This window comes from Protomyctophum bolini (genome assembly GCF_963924005.1).
Source record: "Protomyctophum bolini genome assembly, chromosome: 6".
Lineage (NCBI taxonomy): Eukaryota > Metazoa > Chordata > Actinopteri > Myctophiformes > Myctophidae > Protomyctophum > Protomyctophum bolini.
In genome coordinates this window covers 42022507-42041812 of record NC_137867.1, presented here as the reverse complement: position 1 = coordinate 42041812, position 19306 = coordinate 42022507, and the positions used below count along the sequence as shown (strand labels likewise).

General features: G+C 31.9%; 1 protein-coding gene across 2 annotated transcripts in view; it reads right to left on the bottom strand.

Moving 5' to 3' along the window:
* The window catches only part of idua (alpha-L-iduronidase), a 116188-nt gene that overhangs the window by 18122 nt on the left and 78760 nt on the right, over nt 1-19306 (bottom strand). The window lies entirely within an intron of this gene.

Genomic DNA, 19306 nt, shown 5'->3' with positions numbered 1-19306 from the left:
TGATCTCTCTTTAGAAGCGTTAATATTCTAAACGAGAGGCACGATGAAGTCAGAAGTTAGGACAGAAGAACATCGGCGTTCTGATCAAAACCACGGACTAGATTCAGAGTAAATGAGGAAGGTTGTCGGCCCGAAGACCAGGAAGTGAATTTCTGCGTGCGCAAGCAAAACAGCTCCGGGACGGACGAGCACAACGTTGCCTAGCAACGGTTTGAATGGATAAAAATAGATTTTTAGAGGATCGCATTTTATATCATTAAAAAGGACCTAAAGACGTCCTAGGCGTCCTACGGGTGTAATTATGAAGACATGTGGACATGTCCTGTGCATCAGATGTGTTCATTTCAAGAATCGAAGTATCGAAATGTAAACTGCAATATTGACTTTGCATCGTATCGTAATGCAAATAATCTGTATTGAATCGTTTTGCAATGCAAATAATCAATTGTATCCCAAGTTCTTGTTCGTTGTATTTAGCAATTTCAAGAAAAAAGAAAAAGAGGGGTTTCATTACTTCCATTCAATATAGCTACACTTGGTCTATCGATAAATGTGTGTATTGTCAAGGTTTGTCTATGTATTTGCCACAGAATCACTGTGTTTACGTATTTAAATCCATATTCATACATTTTCCCTTAAAAGAAACCTGCAGTATCTATCCACATGTTTCACACAGATTTAATTTCTTTGCTAAATAGTTATTGATTTAAATCATTGAATCGGATCGCCATGAATGAACCAATATCGTCCATGGGTATCCGCCGGAGAACTCGTTTACCAACAAATCCTTCATCAATGTCTTCATCGTTATGCTTTTTTTCTTTTCTTATTATTTTGCTTATTTTCTTTCCTATTTCTTTTCCTATTTTTTTTTCTTATTTTTTTCATTTCTCATTTCTTATTATTTCTCATTTCTAACCATTATTTGACACTTTTGGTTGTTGAGAAACAGCTCCTAAAACATTATTTGACACTTTTGGCTGTTGAAAAACAGCTTCTAACCATTATTTGACACTTTTGGTTGTTGAGAAACAGCTTCTAACCATTATTTGACACTTTTGGCTGTTGAGAAACAGCTCCTAAAACATTATTTGACACTTTTGGCTGTTGAAAAACAGCTTCTAACCATTATTTGACACTTTTGGTTGTTGAGAAACAGCTCCTAAAACATTATTTGACACTTTTGGCTGTTGAAAAACAGCTTCTAACCATTATTTGACACTTTTGGCTGTTGAGAAACAGCTCCTAAAACATTATTTGACACTTTTGGTTGTTGAAAAACAGCTTCTAACCATTATTTGACACTTTTGGTTGTTGAGAAACAGCCCCTAAAACATTATTTGACACTTTTGGCTGTTGAAAAACAGCTTCTAACCATTATTTGACACTTTTGGTTGTTGAGAAACAGCTCCTAAAAAATTATTTGACACTTTTGGCTGTTGAAAAACAGCTTCTAACCATTATTTGACACTTTTGGCTGTTGAAAAACAGCTTCTGACCATTATTTGACACTTTTGGTTGTTGAGAAACAGCTCCTAAAACATTATTTGACACTTTTGGTTGTTGAAAAACAGCTTCTAACCATTATTTGACACTTTGGTTGTTGAGAAACAGCTCCTAAAACATATTTTACACTTTTGGTTATTGAGAAACAGCTCCTAAAACATTATTTGACACTTTTGGTTGTTGAAAAACAGCTTCTAACCATTATTTGACACTTTTGTTGTTGAGAAACAGCTCCTAAAACATTATTTTACACTTTTGGTTATTGAGAAACAGCTCCTAAAACAATATTTGACACTTTTGGTTGTTGAAAAACAGCTTCTAACCATTATTTGACACTTTGGTTGTTGAGAAACAGCTCCCAAAACATTATTTTACACTTTTGGTTATTATTATTGGTGATTATTATTATTTTGGGAGGCAAATTATTTTGGGAGGCAAATTATTTTGGGAGGCAAATTATTTTGGGAGGCAAATTATTTTGGCAAATTATTTTGGGAGGCAAATTATTTTGGCAAATTATTTTGGGAGGCAAATTATTTTGAGAGGCAAATTATTTTGGGAGGCAAATTATTTTGGCAGGCAAATTATTTTGGCAAATTATTTTGGGAGGCAAATTATTTTGGCAAATTATTTTGGGAGGCAAATTATTTTGGCAAATTATTTTGGGAGGCAAATTATTTTGGGAGGCAAATTATTTTGGGAGGCAAATTATTTTGGCAAAATATTTTACACTTTTGGTTATTGAGAAACAGCTCCTAAAACATTATTTGACACTTTTGGTTGTTGAAAAACAGCTTCTATCCATTATTTGACACTTTGGTTGTTGAGAAACAGCTCCTAAAACATTATTTTACACTTTTGGTTATTGAGAAACAGCTCCTAAAACATTATTTGACACTTTTGGTTGTTGAAAAACAGCTTCTAACCATTATTTGACACTTTGGTTGTTGAGAAACAGCTCCTAAAACATTATTTTACACTTTTGGTTGTTGAGAAAAAGCTCCTAAAACATTATTTGACACTTTTGGTTGTTGAAAAACAGCTTCTAACCATTATTTGACACTTTGGTTGTTGAGAAACAGCTCCTAAAACATTATTTTACACTTTTGGTTATTGAGAAACAGCTCCTAAAACATTATTTTACACTTTTGGTTATTGAGAAACAGATCCTAAAACATTATTTGACACTTTTGGTTGTTGAAAAACAGCTTCTAACCATTATTTGACACTTTGGTTGTTGAGAAACAGCTCCTAAAACATTATTTTACACTTTTGGTTATTGAGAAACAGCTCCTAAAACATTATTTTACACTTTTGGTTATTGAGAAACAGCTCCTAAAACATTATTTGACACTTTTGGTTGTTGAAAAACAGCTTCTAACCATTATTTGACACTTTGGTTGTTGAGAAAAAGCTCCTAAAACATTATTTTACACTTTTGGTTGTTGAGAAACAGCTCCTAAAACATTATTTGACACTTTTGGTTGTTGAAAAACAGCGTCTAACCATTATTTGACACTTTGGTTGTTGAGAAACAGCTCCTAAAACATTATTTTACACTTTTGGTTATTGAGAAACAGATCCTAAAACATTATTTGACACTTTTGGTTGTTGAAAAACAGCTTCTAACCATTATTTGACACTTTGGTTGTTGAGAAACAGGTCCTAAAACATTATTTTACACTTTTGGTTATTGAGAAACAGCTCCTAAAACATTATCTGACACTTTTGGTTGTTGAAAAACAGCTTCTAACCATTATTTGACACTTTGGTTGTTGAGAAACAGCTCCTAAAACATTATTTGACACTTTTGGTTGTTGAAAAACAGCGTCTAACCATTATTTGACACTTTGGTTGTTGAGAAACAGCTCCTAAAACATTATTTTACACTTTTGGTTATTGAGAAACAGCTCCTAAAACATTATTTGACACTTTTGGTTGTTGAAAAACAGCTTCTAACCATTATTTGACACTTTGATTGTTGAGAAACAGCTCCTAAAACATTATTTTACACTTTTGGTTGTTGAGAAACAGCTCCTAAAACATTATTTGACACTTTTGGTTATTATTATTGGTGATTATTATTATTTTGGGAGGCAAATTATTTTGGGAGGCAAATTATTTTGGCAAATTATTTTGGGAGGCAAATTATTTTGGGAGGCAAATTATTTTGGCAAATTATTTTGGCAAATTATTTTGGGAGGCAAATTATTTTGGGAGGCAAATTATTTTGGCAAATTATTTTGCGAGGCAAATTATTTTGGGAGGCAAATTATTTTGGGAGGCAAATTATTTTGACAAATTATTTTGGGAGGCAAATTACTTTGGGAGGCAAATTATTTTGGCAAATTATTTTGGGAGGCAAATTATTTTGGGAGGCAAATTATTTTGGGAGGCAAATTATTTTGGCAAATTATTTTGGGAGGCAAATTATTTTGGCAGGCAAATTATTTTGGGAGGCAAATTATTTTGGGAGGCAAATTATTTTGGCAAATTATTTTCGGGAGGCAAATTATTTTGGGAGGCAAATTATTTTGGGAGGCAAATTATTTTGGGAGGCAAATTATTTTGGCAAATTATTTTGGGAGGCAAATTATTTTGGCAAATTATTTTACACTTTTGGTTATTGAGAAACAGCTCCTAAAACATTATTTGACACTTTTGGTTGTTGAAAAACAGCTTCTAACCATTATTTGACACTTTGGTTGTTGAGAAACAGCTCCTAAAACATTATTTTACACTTTTGGTTACTGAGAAACAGCTCCTAAAACATTATTTGACACTTTTGGTTGTTGAAAAACAGCTTCTAACCATTATTTGACACTTTGATTGTTGAGAAACAGCTCCTAAAACATTATTTTACACTTTTGGTTGTTGAGAAACAGCTCCTAAAACATTATTTGACACTTTTGGTTATTATTATTGGTGATTATTATTATTTTGGGAGGCAAATTATTTTGGGAGGCAAATTATTTTGGCAAATTATTTTGGGAGGCAAATTATTTTGGGAGGCAAATTATTTTGGGAGGCAAATTATTTTGGCAAATTATTTTGGGAGGGAAATTATTTTGGGAGGCAAATTATTTTGGCAAATTATTTTGCGAGGCAAATTATTTTGGGAGGCAAATTATTTTGGGAGGCAAATTATTTTGGGAGGCAAATTATTTTGGCAAATTATTTTGGGAGGCAAATTATTTTGGGAGGCAAATTATTTTGGGAGGCAAATTATTTTGACAAATTATTTTGGGAGGCAAATTACTTTGGGAGGCAAATTATTTTGGGAGGCAAATTATTTTGGGAGGCAAATTATTTTGGGAGGCAAATTATTTTGGGAGGCAAATTATTTTGGGAGGCAAATTATTTTGAGAGGCAAATTATTTTGGGAGGCAAATTATTTTGGGAGGCAAATTATTTTGGGAGGCAAATTATTTTGGCAAATTATTTTGGGAGGCAAATTATTTTGGCAGGCAAATTATTTTGGGAGGCAAATTATTTTGGGAGGCAAATTATTTTGGCAAATTATTTTCGGGAGGCAAATTATTTTGGGAGGCAAATTATTTTGGCAAATTATTTTGGGAGGCAAATTATTTTGGGAGGCAAATTATTTTGACAAATTATTTTGGGAGGCAAATTACTTTGGGAGGCAAATTATTTTGGCAAATTATTTTGGGAGGCAAATAATTTTGGCAAATTATTTTGGGAGGCAAATTATTTTGGGAGGCAAATTATTTTGGCAAATTATTTTGGGAGGCAAATTATTTTGGCAGGCAAATTATTTTGGGAGGCAAATTATTTTGGGAGGCAAATTATTTTGGCAAATTATTTTCGGGAGGCAAATTATTTTGGGAGGCAAATTATTTTGGGAGGCAAATTATTTTGGCAAAATATTTTGGGAGGCAAATTATTTTGGCAAATTATTTTGGGAGGCAAATTATTTTGGCAAATTATTTTACACTTTTGGTTATTGAGAAACAGCTCCTAAAACATTATTTGACACTTTTGGTTGTTGAAAAACAGCTTCTAACCATTATTTGACACTTTGGTTGTTGAGAAACAGCTCCTAAAACATTATTTTACACTTTTGGTTATTGAGAAACAGCTCCTAAAACATTATTTGACACTTTTGGTTGTTGAAAAACAGCTTCTAACCATTATTTGACACTTTGGTTGTTGAGAAACAGCTCCTAAAACATTATTTGACACTTTTGGTTGTTGAAAAACAGCTTCTAACCATTATTTGACACTTTGGTTGTTGAGAAACAGCTCCTAAAACATTATTTTACACTTTTGGTTATTGAGAAACAGCTCCTAAAACATTATTTGACACTTTTGGTTGTTGAGAAACAGCTTCTAACCATTATTTGACACTTTGGTTGTTGAGAAACAGCTCCTAAAACATTATTTTACACTTTTGGTTATTGAGAAACAGCTCCTAAAACATTATTTGACACTTTTGGTTGTTGAAAAACAGCTTCTAACCATTATTTGACACTTTGGTTGTTGAGAAACAGGTCCTAAAACATTATTTTACACTTTTGGTTATTGAGAAACAGCTCCTAAAACATTATCTGACACTTTTGGTTGTTGAAAAACAGCTTCTAACCATTATTTGACACTTTGGTTGTTGAGAAACAGCTCCTAAAACATTATTTGACACTTTTAGTTGTTGAAAAACAGCGTCTAACCATTATTTGACACTTTGGTTGTTGAGAAACAGCTCCTAAAACATTATTTTACACTTTTGGTTATTGAGAAACAGCTCCTAAAACATTATTTGACACTTTTGGTTGTTGAAAAACAGCTTCTAACCATTATTTGACACTTTGGTTGTTGAGAAACAGCTCCTAAAACATTATTTTACACTTTTGGTTATTGAGAAACAGCTCCTACAACATTATTTGACACTTTTGGTTGTTGAAAAACAGCTTCTAACCATTATTTGACACTTTGGTTGTTGAGAAACAGCTCCTAAAACATTATTTTACACTTTTGGTTATTGAGAAACAGCTCCTAAAACATTATTTTACACTTTTGGTTGTTGAAAAACAGCTTCTAACCAATATTTGACACTTTGGTTGTTGAGAAACAGCTCCTAAAACATTATTTTACACTTTTGGTTATTGAGAAACAGCTCCTAAAACATTATTTTACACTTTTGGTTAATGAGAAACAGCTCCTAAAACATTATTTGACACTTTTGGTTGTTGAAAAACAGCTTCTAACCATTATTTGACACTTTGGTTGTTGAGAAACAGCTCCTAAAACATTATTTTACACTTTTGGTTATTGAGAAACAGCTCCTAAAACATTATTTTACACTTTTGGTTGTTGAAAAACAGCTTCTAACCATTATTTGACACTTTGGTTGTTGAGAAACAGCTCCTAAAACATTATTTTACACTTTTGGTTATTGAGAAACAGCTCCTAAAACATTATTTTACACTTTTGGTTATTGAGAAACAGCTCCTAAAACATTATTTGACACTTTTGGTTGTTGAAAAACAGCTTCTAACCATTATTTGACACTTTGGTTGTTGAGAAAAAGCTCCTAAAACATTATTTTACACTTTTGGTTGTTGAGAAACAGCTCCTAAAACATTATTTGACACTTTTGGTTGTTGAAAAACAGCGTCTAACCATTATTTGACACTTTGGTTGTTGAGAAACAGCTCCTAAAACATTATTTTACACTTTTGGTTATTGAGAAACAGCTCCTAAAACATTATTTGACACTTTTGGTTGTTGAAAAACAGCTTCTAACCATTATTTGACACTTTGATTGTTGAGAAACAGCTCCTAAAACATTATTTTACACTTTTGGTTGTTGAGAAACAGCTCCTAAAACATTATTTGACACTTTTGGTTATTATTATTGGTGATTATTATTATTTTGGGAGGCAAATTATTTTGGGAGGCAAATTATTTTGGGAGGCAAATTATTTTGGCAAATTATTTTGGGAGGCAAATTATTTTGGGAGGCAAATTATTTTGGGAGGCAAATTATTTTGGCAAATTATTTTGGCAAATTATTTTGCGAGGCAAATTATTTTGGGAGGCAAATTATTTTGGCAAATTATTTTGGGAGGCAAATTATTTTGGCAAATTATTTTGGGAGGCAAATTATTTTGGGAGGCAAATTATTTTGACAAATTATTTTGGGAGGCAAATTACTTTGGGAGGCAAATTATTTTGGCAAATTATTTTGGGAGGCAAATTATTTTGGCAAATTATTTTGGGAGGCAAATTATTTTGGGAGGCAAATTATTTTGGGAGGCAAATTATTTTGGCAAATTATTTTGGGAGGCAAATTATTTTGGGAGGCAAATTATTTTGGCAAATTATTTTGGGAGGCAAATTATTTTGGCAGGCAAATTATTTTGGGAGGCAAATTATTTTGGGAGGCAAATTATTTTGGCAAATTATTTTCGGGAGGCAAATTATTTTGGGAGGCAAATTATTTTGGGAGGCAAATTATTTTGGCAAAATATTTTGGGAGGCAAATTATTTTGGCAAATTATTTTGGGAGGCAAATTATTTTGGCAAATTATTTTACACTTTTGGTTATTGAGAAACAGCTCCTAAAACATTATTTGACACTTTTGGTTGTTGAAAAACAGCTTCTAACCATTATTTGACACTTTGGTTGTTGAGAAACAGCTCCTAAAACATTATTTTACACTTTTGGTTATTGAGAAACAGCTCCTAAAACATTATTTGACACTTTTGGTTGTTGAAAAACAGCTTCTAACCATTATTTGACACTTTGGTTGTTGAGAAAAAGCTCCTAAAACATTATTTTACACTTTTGGTTGTTGAGAAACAGCTCCTAAAACATTATTTGACACTTTTGGTTGTTGAAAAACAGCGTCTAACCATTATTTGACACTTTGGTTGTTGAGAAACAGCTCCTAAAACATTATTTTACACTTTTGGTTATTGAGAAACAGCTCCTAAAACATTATTTGACACTTTTGGTTGTTGAAAAACAGCTTCTAACCATTATTTGACACTTTGGTTGTTGAGAAACAGCTCCTAAAACATTATTTGACACTTTTAGTTGTTGAAAAACAGCGTCTAACCATTATTTGACACTTTGGTTGTTGAGAAACAGCTCCTAAAACATTATTTTACACTTTTGGTTATTGAGAAACAGCTCCTAAAACATTATTTGACACTTTTGGTTGTTGAAAAACAGCTTCTAACCATTATTTGACACTTTGGTTGTTGAGAAACAGCTCCTAAAACATTATTTTACACTTTTGGTTATTGAGAAACAGCTCCTACAACATTATTTGACACTTTTGGTTGTTGAAAAACAGCTTCTAACCATTATTTGACACTTTGGTTGTTGAGAAACAGCTCCTAAAACATTATTTTACACTTTTGGTTATTGAGAAACAGCTCCTAAAACATTATTTTACACTTTTGGTTGTTGAAAAACAGCTTCTAACCAATATTTGACACTTTGGTTGTTGAGAAACAGCTCCTAAAACATTATTTTACACTTTTGGTTATTGAGAAACAGCTCCTAAAACATTATTTTACACTTTTGGTTAATGAGAAACAGCTCCTAAAACATTATTTGACACTTTTGGTTGTTGAAAAACAGCTTCTAACCATTATTTGACACTTTGGTTGTTGAGAAACAGCTCCTAAAACATTATTTTACACTTTTGGTTATTGAGAAACAGCTCCTAAAACATTATTTTACACTTTTGGTTGTTGAAAAACAGCTTCTAACCATTATTTGACACTTTGGTTGTTGAGAAACAGCTCCTAAAACATTATTTTACACTTTTGGTTATTGAGAAACAGCTCCTAAAACATTATTTTACACTTTTGGTTATTGAGAAACAGCTCCTAAAACATTATTTGACACTTTTGGTTGTTGAAAAACAGCTTCTAACCATTATTTGACACTTTGGTTGTTGAGAAAAAGCTCCTAAAACATTATTTTACACTTTTGGTTGTTGAGAAACAGCTCCTAAAACATTATTTGACACTTTTGGTTGTTGAAAAACAGCGTCTAACCATTATTTGACACTTTGGTTGTTGAGAAACAGCTCCTAAAACATTATTTTACACTTTTGGTTATTGAGAAACAGCTCCTAAAACATTATTTGACACTTTTGGTTGTTGAAAAACAGCTTCTAACCATTATTTGACACTTTGATTGTTGAGAAACAGCTCCTAAAACATTATTTTACACTTTTGGTTGTTGAGAAACAGCTCCTAAAACATTATTTGACACTTTTGGTTATTATTATTATTGGTGATTATTATTATTTTGGGAGGCAAATTATTTTGGGAGGCAAATTATTTTGGGAGGCAAATTATTTTGGCAAATTATTTTGGGAGGCAAATTATTTTGGGAGGCAAATTATTTTGGGAGGCAAATTATTTTGGCAAATTATTTTGGCAAATTATTTTGCGAGGCAAATTATTTTGGGAGGCAAATTATTTTGGCAAATTATTTTGGGAGGCAAATTATTTTGGCAAATTATTTTGGGAGGCAAATTATTTTGGGAGGCAAATTATTTTGACAAATTATTTTGGGAGGCAAATTACTTTGGGAGGCAAATTATTTTGGCAAATTATTTTGGGAGGCAAATTATTTTGGCAAATTATTTTGGGAGGCAAATTATTTTGGGAGGCAAATTATTTTGGGAGGCAAATTATTTTGGCAAATTATTTTGGGAGGCAAATTATTTTGGGAGGCAAATTATTTTGGCAAATTATTTTGGGAGGCAAATTATTTTGGCAGGCAAATTATTTTGGGAGGCAAATTATTTTGGGAGGCAAATTATTTTGGCAAATTATTTTCGGGAGGCAAATTATTTTGGGAGGCAAATTATTTTGGGAGGCAAATTATTTTGGCAAAATATTTTGGGAGGCAAATTTTTTTGGCAAATTATTTTGGGAGGCAAATTATTTTGGCAAATTATTTTACACTTTTGGTTATTGAGAAACAGCTCCTAAAACATTATTTTACACTTTTGGTTGTTGAAAAACAGCTTCTAACCATTATTTGACACTTTGGTTGTTGAGAAACAGCTCCTAAAACATTATTTTACACTTTTGGTTATTGAGAAACAGCTCCTAAAACATTATTTGACACTTTTGGTTGTTGAAAAACAGCTTCTAACCATTATTTGACACTTTGGTTGTTGAGAAAAAGCTCCTAAAACATTATTTTACACTTTTGGTTGTTGAGAAACAGCTCCTAAAACATTATTTGACACTTTTGGTTGTTGAAAAACAGCGTCTAACCATTATTTGACACTTTGGTTGTTGAGAAACAGCTCCTAAAACATTATTTTACACTTTTGGTTATTGAGAAACAGCTCCTAAAACATTATTTGACACTTTTGGTTGTTGAAAAACAGCTTCTAACCATTATTTGACACTTTGATTGTTGAGAAACAGCTCCTAAAACATTATTTTACACTTTTGGTTGTTGAGAAACAGCTCCTAAAACATTATTTGACACTTTTGGTTATTATTATTGGTGATTATTATTATTTTGGGAGGCAAATTATTTTGGGAGGCAAATTATTTTGGGAGGCAAATTATTTTGGCAAATTATTTTGGGAGGCAAATTATTTTGGGAGGCAAATTATTTTGGGAGGCAAATTATTTTGGGAGGCAAATTATTTTGGGAGGCAAATTATTTTGGGAGGCAAATTATTTTGGCAAATTATTTTGCGAGGCAAATTATTTTGGGAGGCAAATTATTTTGGGAGGCAAATTATTTTGGCAAATTATTTTGGGAGGCAAATTATTTTGGGAGGCAAATTATTTTGGGAGGCAAATTATTTTGGGAGGCAAATTATTTTGGGAGGCAAATTATTTTGACAAATTATTTTGGGAGGCAAATTACTTTGGGAGGCAAATTATTTTGGGAGGCAAATTATTTTGGGAGGCAAATTATTTTGGGAGGCAAATTATTTTGGGAGGCAAATTATTTTGGGAGGCAAATTATTTTGGGAGGCAAATTATTTTGAGAGGCAAATTATTTTGGGAGGCAAATTATTTTGGGAGGCAAATTATTTTGGGAGGCAAATTATTTTGGCAAATTATTTTGGGAGGCAAATTATTTTGGCAGGCAAATTATTTTGGGAGGCAAATTATTTTGGGAGGCAAATTATTTTGGCAAATTATTTTCGGGAGGCAAATTATTTTGGGAGGCAAATTATTTTGGCAAATTATTTTGGGAGGCAAATTATTTTGGGAGGCAAATTATTTTGACAAATTATTTTGGGAGGCAAATTACTTTGGGAGGCAAATTATTTTGGCAAATTATTTTGGGAGGCAAATAATTTTGGCAAATTATTTTGGGAGGCAAATTATTTTGGGAGGCAAATTATTTTGGGAGGCAAATTATTTTGGCAAATTATTTTGGGAGGCAAATTATTTTGGCAGGCAAATTATTTTGGGAGGCAAATTATTTTGGGAGGCAAATTATTTTGGCAAATTATTTTCGGGAGGCAAATTATTTTGGGAGGCAAATTATTTTGGGAGGCAAATTATTTTGGCAAAATATTTTGGGAGGCAAATTATTTTGGCAAATTATTTTGGGAGGCAAATTATTTTGGCAAATTATTTTACACTTTTGGTTATTGAGAAACAGCTCCTAAAACATTATTTGACACTTTTGGTTGTTGAAAAACAGCTTCTAACCATTATTTGACACTTTGGTTGTTGAGAAACAGCTCCTAAAACATTATTTTACACTTTTGGTTATTGAGAAACAGCTCCTAAAACATTATTTGACACTTTTGGTTGTTGAAAAACAGCTTCTAACCATTATTTGACACTTTGGTTGTTGAGAAACAGCTCCTAAAACATTATTTGACACTTTTGGTTGTTGAAAAACAGCTTCTAACCATTATTTGACACTTTGGTTGTTGAGAAACAGCTCCTAAAACATTATTTTACACTTTTGGTTATTGAGAAACAGCTCCTAAAACATTATTTGACACTTTTGGTTGTTGAGAAACAGCTTCTAACCATTATTTGACACTTTGGTTGTTGAGAAACAGCTCCTAAAACATTATTTTACACTTTTGGTTATTGAGAAACAGCTCCTAAAACATTATTTGACACTTTTGGTTGTTGAAAAACAGCTTCTAACCATTATTTGACACTTTGGTTGTTGAGAAACAGGTCCTAAAACATTATTTTACACTTTTGGTTATTGAGAAACAGCTCCTAAAACATTATCTGACACTTTTGGTTGTTGAAAAACAGCTTCTAACCATTATTTGACACTTTGGTTGTTGAGAAACAGCTCCTAAAACATTATTTGACACTTTTAGTTGTTGAAAAACAGCGTCTAACCATTATTTGACACTTTGGTTGTTGAGAAACAGCTCCTAAAACATTATTTTACACTTTTGGTTATTGAGAAACAGCTCCTAAAACATTATTTGACACTTTTGGTTGTTGAAAAACAGCTTCTAACCATTATTTGACACTTTGGTTGTTGAGAAACAGCTCCTAAAACATTATTTTACACTTTTGGTTATTGAGAAACAGCTCCTAAAACATTATTTGACACTTTTGGTTGTTGAAAAACAGCTTCTAACCATTATTTGACACTTTGGTTGTTGAGAAAAAGCTCCTAAAACATTATTTTACACTTTTGGTTGTTGAGAAACAGCTCCTAAAACATTATTTGACACTTTTGGTTGTTGAAAAACAGCGTCTAACCATTATTTGACACTTTGGTTGTTGAGAAACAGCTCCTAAAACATTATTTTACACTTTTGGTTATTGAGAAACAGCTCCTAAAACATTATTTGACACTTTTGGTTGTTGAAAAACAGCTTCTAACCATTATTTGACACTTTGGTTGTTGAGAAACAGCTCCTAAAACATTATTTGACACTTTTGGTTGTTGAAAAACAGCGTCTAACCATTATTTGACACTTTGGTTGTTGAGAAACAGCTCCTAAAACATTATTTTACACTTTTGGTTATTGAGAAACAGCTCCTAAAACATTATTTGACACTTTTGGTTGTTGAAAAACAGCTTCTAACCATTATTTGACACTTTGGTTGTTGAGAAACAGCTCCTAAAACATTATTTTACACTTTTGGTTATTGAGAAACAGCTCCTACAACATTATTTGACACTTTTGGTTGTTGAAAAACAGCTTCTAACCATTATTTGACACTTTGGTTGTTGAGAAACAGCTCCTAAAACATTATTTTACACTTTTGGTTATTGAGAAACAGCTCCTAAAACATTATTTTACACTTTTGGTTGTTGAAAAACAGCTTCTAACCAATATTTGACACTTTGGTTGTTGAGAAACAGCTCCTAAAACATTATTTTACACTTTTGGTTATTGAGAAACAGCTCCTAAAACATTATTTTACACTTTTGGTTAATGAGAAACAGCTCCTAAAACATTATTTGACACTTTTGGTTGTTGAAAAACAGCTTCTAACCATTATTTGACACTTTGGTTGTTGAGAAACAGCTCCTAAAACATTATTTTACACTTTTGGTTATTGAGAAACAGCTCCTAAAACATTATTTTACACTTTTGGTTGTTGAAAAACAGCTTCTAACCATTATTTGACACTTTGGTTGTTGAGAAACAGCTCCTAAAACATTATTTTACACTTTTGGTTATTGAGAAACAGCTCCTAAAACATTATTTTACACTTTTGGTTATTGAGAAACAGCTCCTAAAACATTATTTGACACTTTTGGTTGTTGAAAAACAGCTTCTAACCATTATTTGACACTTTGGTTGTTGAGAAAAAGCTCCTAAAACATTATTTTACACTTTTGGTTGTTGAGAAACAGCTCCTAAAACATTATTTGACACTTTTGGTTGTTGAAAAACAGCGTCTAACCATTATTTGACACTTTGGTTGTTGAGAAACAGCTCCTAAAACATTATTTTACACTTTTGGTTATTGAGAAACAGCTCCTAAAACATTATTTGACACTTTTGGTTGTTGAAAAACAGCTTCTAACCATTATTTGACACTTTGATTGTTGAGAAACAGCTCCTAAAACATTATTTTACACTTTTGGTTGTTGAGAAACAGCTCCTAAAACATTATTTGACACTTTTGGTTATTATTATTATTGGTGATTATTATTATTTTGGGAGGCAAATTATTTTGGGAGGCAAATTATTTTGGGAGGCAAATTATTTTGGCAAATTATTTTGGGAGGCAAATTATTTTGGGAGGCAAATTATTTTGGGAGGCAAATTATTTTGGCAAATTATTTTGGCAAATTATTTTGGCAAATTATTTTGCGAGGCAAATTATTTTGGGAGGCAAATTATTTTGGCAAATTATTTTGGGAGGCAAATTATTTTGGCAAATTATTTTGGGAGGCAAATTATTTTGGGAGGCAAATTATTTTGACAAATTATTTTGGGAGGCAAATTACTTTGGGAGGCAAATTATTTTGGCAAATTATTTTGGGAGGCAAATTATTTTGGCAAATTATTTTGGGAGGCAAATTATTTTGGGAGGCAAATTATTTTGGGAGGCAAATTATTTTGGCAAATTATTTTGGGAGGCAAATTATTTTGGGAGGCAAATTATTTTGGGAGGCAAATTATTTTGGCAAATTATTTTGGGAGGCAAATTATTTTGGCAGGCAAATTATTTTGGGAGGCAAATTATTTTGGGAGGCAAATTATTTTGGCAAATTATTTTCGGGAGGCAAATTATTTTGGGAGGCAAATTATTTTGGGAGGCAAATTATTTTGGCAAAATATTTTGGGAGGCAAATTATTTTGGCAAATTATTTTGGGAGGCAAATTATTTTGGCAAATTATTTTACACTTTTGGTTATTGAGAAACAGCTCCTAAAACATTATTTGACACTTTTGGTTGTTGAAAAACAGCTTCTAACCATTATTTGACACTTTGGTTGTTGAGAAACAGCTCCTAAAACATTATTTTACACTTTTGGTTATTGAGAAACAGCTCCTAAAACATTATTTGACACTTTTGGTTGTTGAAAAACAGCTTCTAACCATTATTTGACACTTTGGTTGTTGAGAAAAAGCTCCTAAAACATTATTTTACACTTTTGGTTGTTGAGAAACAGCTCCTAAAACATTATTTGACACTTTTGGTTGTTGAAAAACAGCGTCTAACCATTATTTGACACTTTGGTTGTTGAGAAACAGCTCCTAAAACATTATTTTACACTTTTGGTTATTGAGAAACAGCTCCTAAAACATTATTTGACACTTTTGGTTGTTGAAAAACAGCTTCTAACCATTATTTGACACTTTGATTGTTGAGAAACAGCTCCTAAAACATTATTTTACACTTTTGGTTGTTGAGAAACAGCTCCTAAAACATTATTTGACACTTTTGGTTATTATTATTGGTGATTATTATTATTTTGGGAGGCAAATTATTTTGGGAGGCAAATTATTTTGGGAGGCAAATTATTTTGGCAAATTATTTTGGGAGGCAAATTATTTTGGGAGGCAAATTATTTTGGGAGGCAAATTATTTTGGGAGGCAAATTATTTTGGCAAATTATTTTGGGAGGCAAATTATTTTGGGAGGCAAATTATTTTGGCAAATTATTTTGCGAGGCAAATTATTTTGGGAGGCAAATTATTTTGGGAGGCAAATTATTTTGGCAAATTATTTTGGGAGGCAAATTATTTTGGGAGGCAAATTATTTTGGGAGGCAAATTATTTTGGGAGGCAAATTATTTTGACAAATTATTTTGGGAGGCAAATTACTTTGGGAGGCAAATTATTTTGGGAGGCAAATTATTTTGGGAGGCAAATTATTTTGGGAGGCAAATTATTTTGGGAGGCAAATTATTTTGGGAGGCAAATTATTTTGGGAGGCAAATTATTTTGAGAGGCAAATTATTTTGGGAGGCAAATTATTTTGGGAGGCAAATTATTTTGGGAGGCAAATTATTTTGGCAAATTATTTTGGGAGGCAAATTATTTTGGCAGGCAAATTATTTTGGGAGGCAAATTATTTTGGGAGGCAAATTATTTTGGCAAATTATTTTCGGGAGGCAAATTATTTTGGGAGGCAAATTATTTTGGCAAATTATTTTGGGAGGCAAATTATTTTGGGAGGCAAATTATTTTGACAAATTATTTTGGGAGGCAAATTACTTTGGGAGGCAAATTATTTTGGCAAATTATTTTGGGAGGCAAATAATTTTGGCAAATTATTTTGGGAGGCAAATTATTTTGGGAGGCAAATTATTTTGGGAGGCAAATTATTTTGGCAAATTATTTTGGGAGGCAAATTATTTTGGCAGGCAAATTATTTTGGGAGGCAAATTATTTTGGGAGGCAAATTATTTTGGCAAATTATTTTCGGGAGGCAAATTATTTTGGGAGGCAAATTATTTTGGGAGGCAAATTATTTTGGCAAAATATTTTGGGAGGCAAATTATTTTGGCAAATTATTTTGGGAGGCAAATTATTTTGGCAAATTATTTTACACTTTTGGTTATTGAGAAACAGCTCCTAAAACATTATTTGACACTTTTGGTTGTTGAAAAACAGCTTCTAACCATTATTTGACACTTTGGTTGTTGAGAAACAGCTCCTAAAACATTATTTTACACTTTTGGTTATTGAGAAACAGCTCCTAAAACATTATTTGACACTTTTGGTTGTTGAAAAACAGCTTCTAACCATTATTTGACACTTTGGTTGTTGAGAAACAGCTCCTAAAACATTATTTGACACTTTTGGTTGTTGAAAAACAGCTTCTAACCATTATTTGACACTTTGGTTGTTGAGAAACAGCTCCTAAAACATTATTTTACACTTTTGGTTATTGAGAAACAGCTCCTAAAACATTATTTGACACTTTTGGTTGTTGAGAAACAGCTTCTAACCATTATTTGACACTTTGGTTGTTGAGAAACAGCTCCTAAAACATTATTTTACACTTTTGGTTATTGAGAAACAGCTCCTAAAACATTATTTGACACTTTTGGTTGTTGAAAAACAGCTTCTAACCATTATTTGACACTTTGGTTGTTGAGAAACAGGTCCTAAAACATTATTTTACACTTTTGGTTATTGAGAAACAGCTCCTAAAACATTATCTGACACTTTTGGTTGTTGAAAAACAGCTTCTAACCATTATTTGACACTTTGGTTGTTGAGAAACAGCTCCTAAAACATTATTTGACACTTTTAGTTGTTGAAAAACAGCGTCTAACCATTATTTGACACTTTGGTTGTTGAGAAACAGCTCCTAAAACATTATTTTACACTTTTGGTTATTGAGAAACAGCTCCTAAAACATTATTTGACACTTTTGGTTGTTGAAAAACAGCTTCTAACCATTATTTGACACTTTGGTTGTTGAGAAACAGCTCCTAAAACATTATTTTACACTTTTGGTTATTGAGAAACAGCTCCTACAACATTATTTGACACTTTTGGTTGTTGAAAAACAGCTTCTAACCATTATTTGACACTTTGGTTGTTGAGAAACAGCTCCTAAAACATTATTTTACACTTTTGGTTATTGAGAAACAGCTCCTAAAACATTATTTTACACTTTTGGTTGTTGAAAAACAGCTTCTAACCAATATTTGACACTTTGGTTGTTGAGAAACAGCTCCTAAAACATTATTTTACACTTTTGGTTATTGAGAAACAGCTCCTAAAACATTATTTTACACTTTTGGTTAATGAGAAACAGCTCCTAAAACATTATTTGACACTTTTGGTTGTTGAAAAACAGCTTCTAACCATTATTTGACACTTTGGTTGTTGAGAAACAGCTCCTAAAACATTATTTTACACTTTTGGTTATTGAGAAACAGCTCCTAAAACATTATTTTACACTTTTGGTTGTTGAAAAACAGCTTCTAACCATTATTTGACACTTTGGTTGTTGAGAAACAGCTCCTAAAACATTATTTTACACTTTTGGTTATTGAGAAACAGCTCCTAAAACATTATTTTACACTTTTGGTTATTGAGAAACAGCTCCTAAAACATTATTTGACACTTTTGGTTGTTGAAAAACAGCTTCTAACCATTATTTGACACTTTGGTTGTTGAGAAAAAGCTCCTAAAACATTATTTTACACTTTTGGTTGTTGAGAAACAGCTCCTAAAACATTATTTGACACTTTTGGTTGTTGAAAAACAGCGTCTAACCATTATTTGACACTTTGGTTGTTGAGAAACAGCTCCTAAAACATTATTTTACACTTTTGGTTATTGAGAAACAGCTCCTAAAACATTATTTGACACTTTTGGTTGTTGAAAAACAGCTTCTAACCATTATTTGACACTTTGATTGTTGAGAAACAGCTCCTAAAACATTATTTTACACTTTTGGTTGTTGAGAAACAGCTCCTAAAACATTATTTGACACTTTTGGTTATTATTATTGGTGATTATTATTATTTTGGGAGGCAAATTATTTTGGGAGGCAAATTATTTTGGGAGGCAAATTATTTTGGCAAATTATTTTGGGAGGCAAATTATTTTGGGAGGCAAATTATTTTGGGAGGCAAATTATTTTGGCAAATTATTTTGGCAAATTATTTAGCGAGGCAAATTATTTTGGGAGGCAAATTATTTTGGCAAATTATTTTGGGAGGCAAATTATTTTGGCAAATTATTTTGGGAGGCAAATTATTTTGGGAGGCAAATTATTTTGACAAATTATTTTGGGAGGCAAATTACTTTGGGAGGCAAATTATTTTGGCAAATTATTTTGGGAGGCAAATTATTTTGGCAAATTATTTTGGGAGGCAAATTATTTTGGGAGGCAAATTATTTTGGCAAATTATTT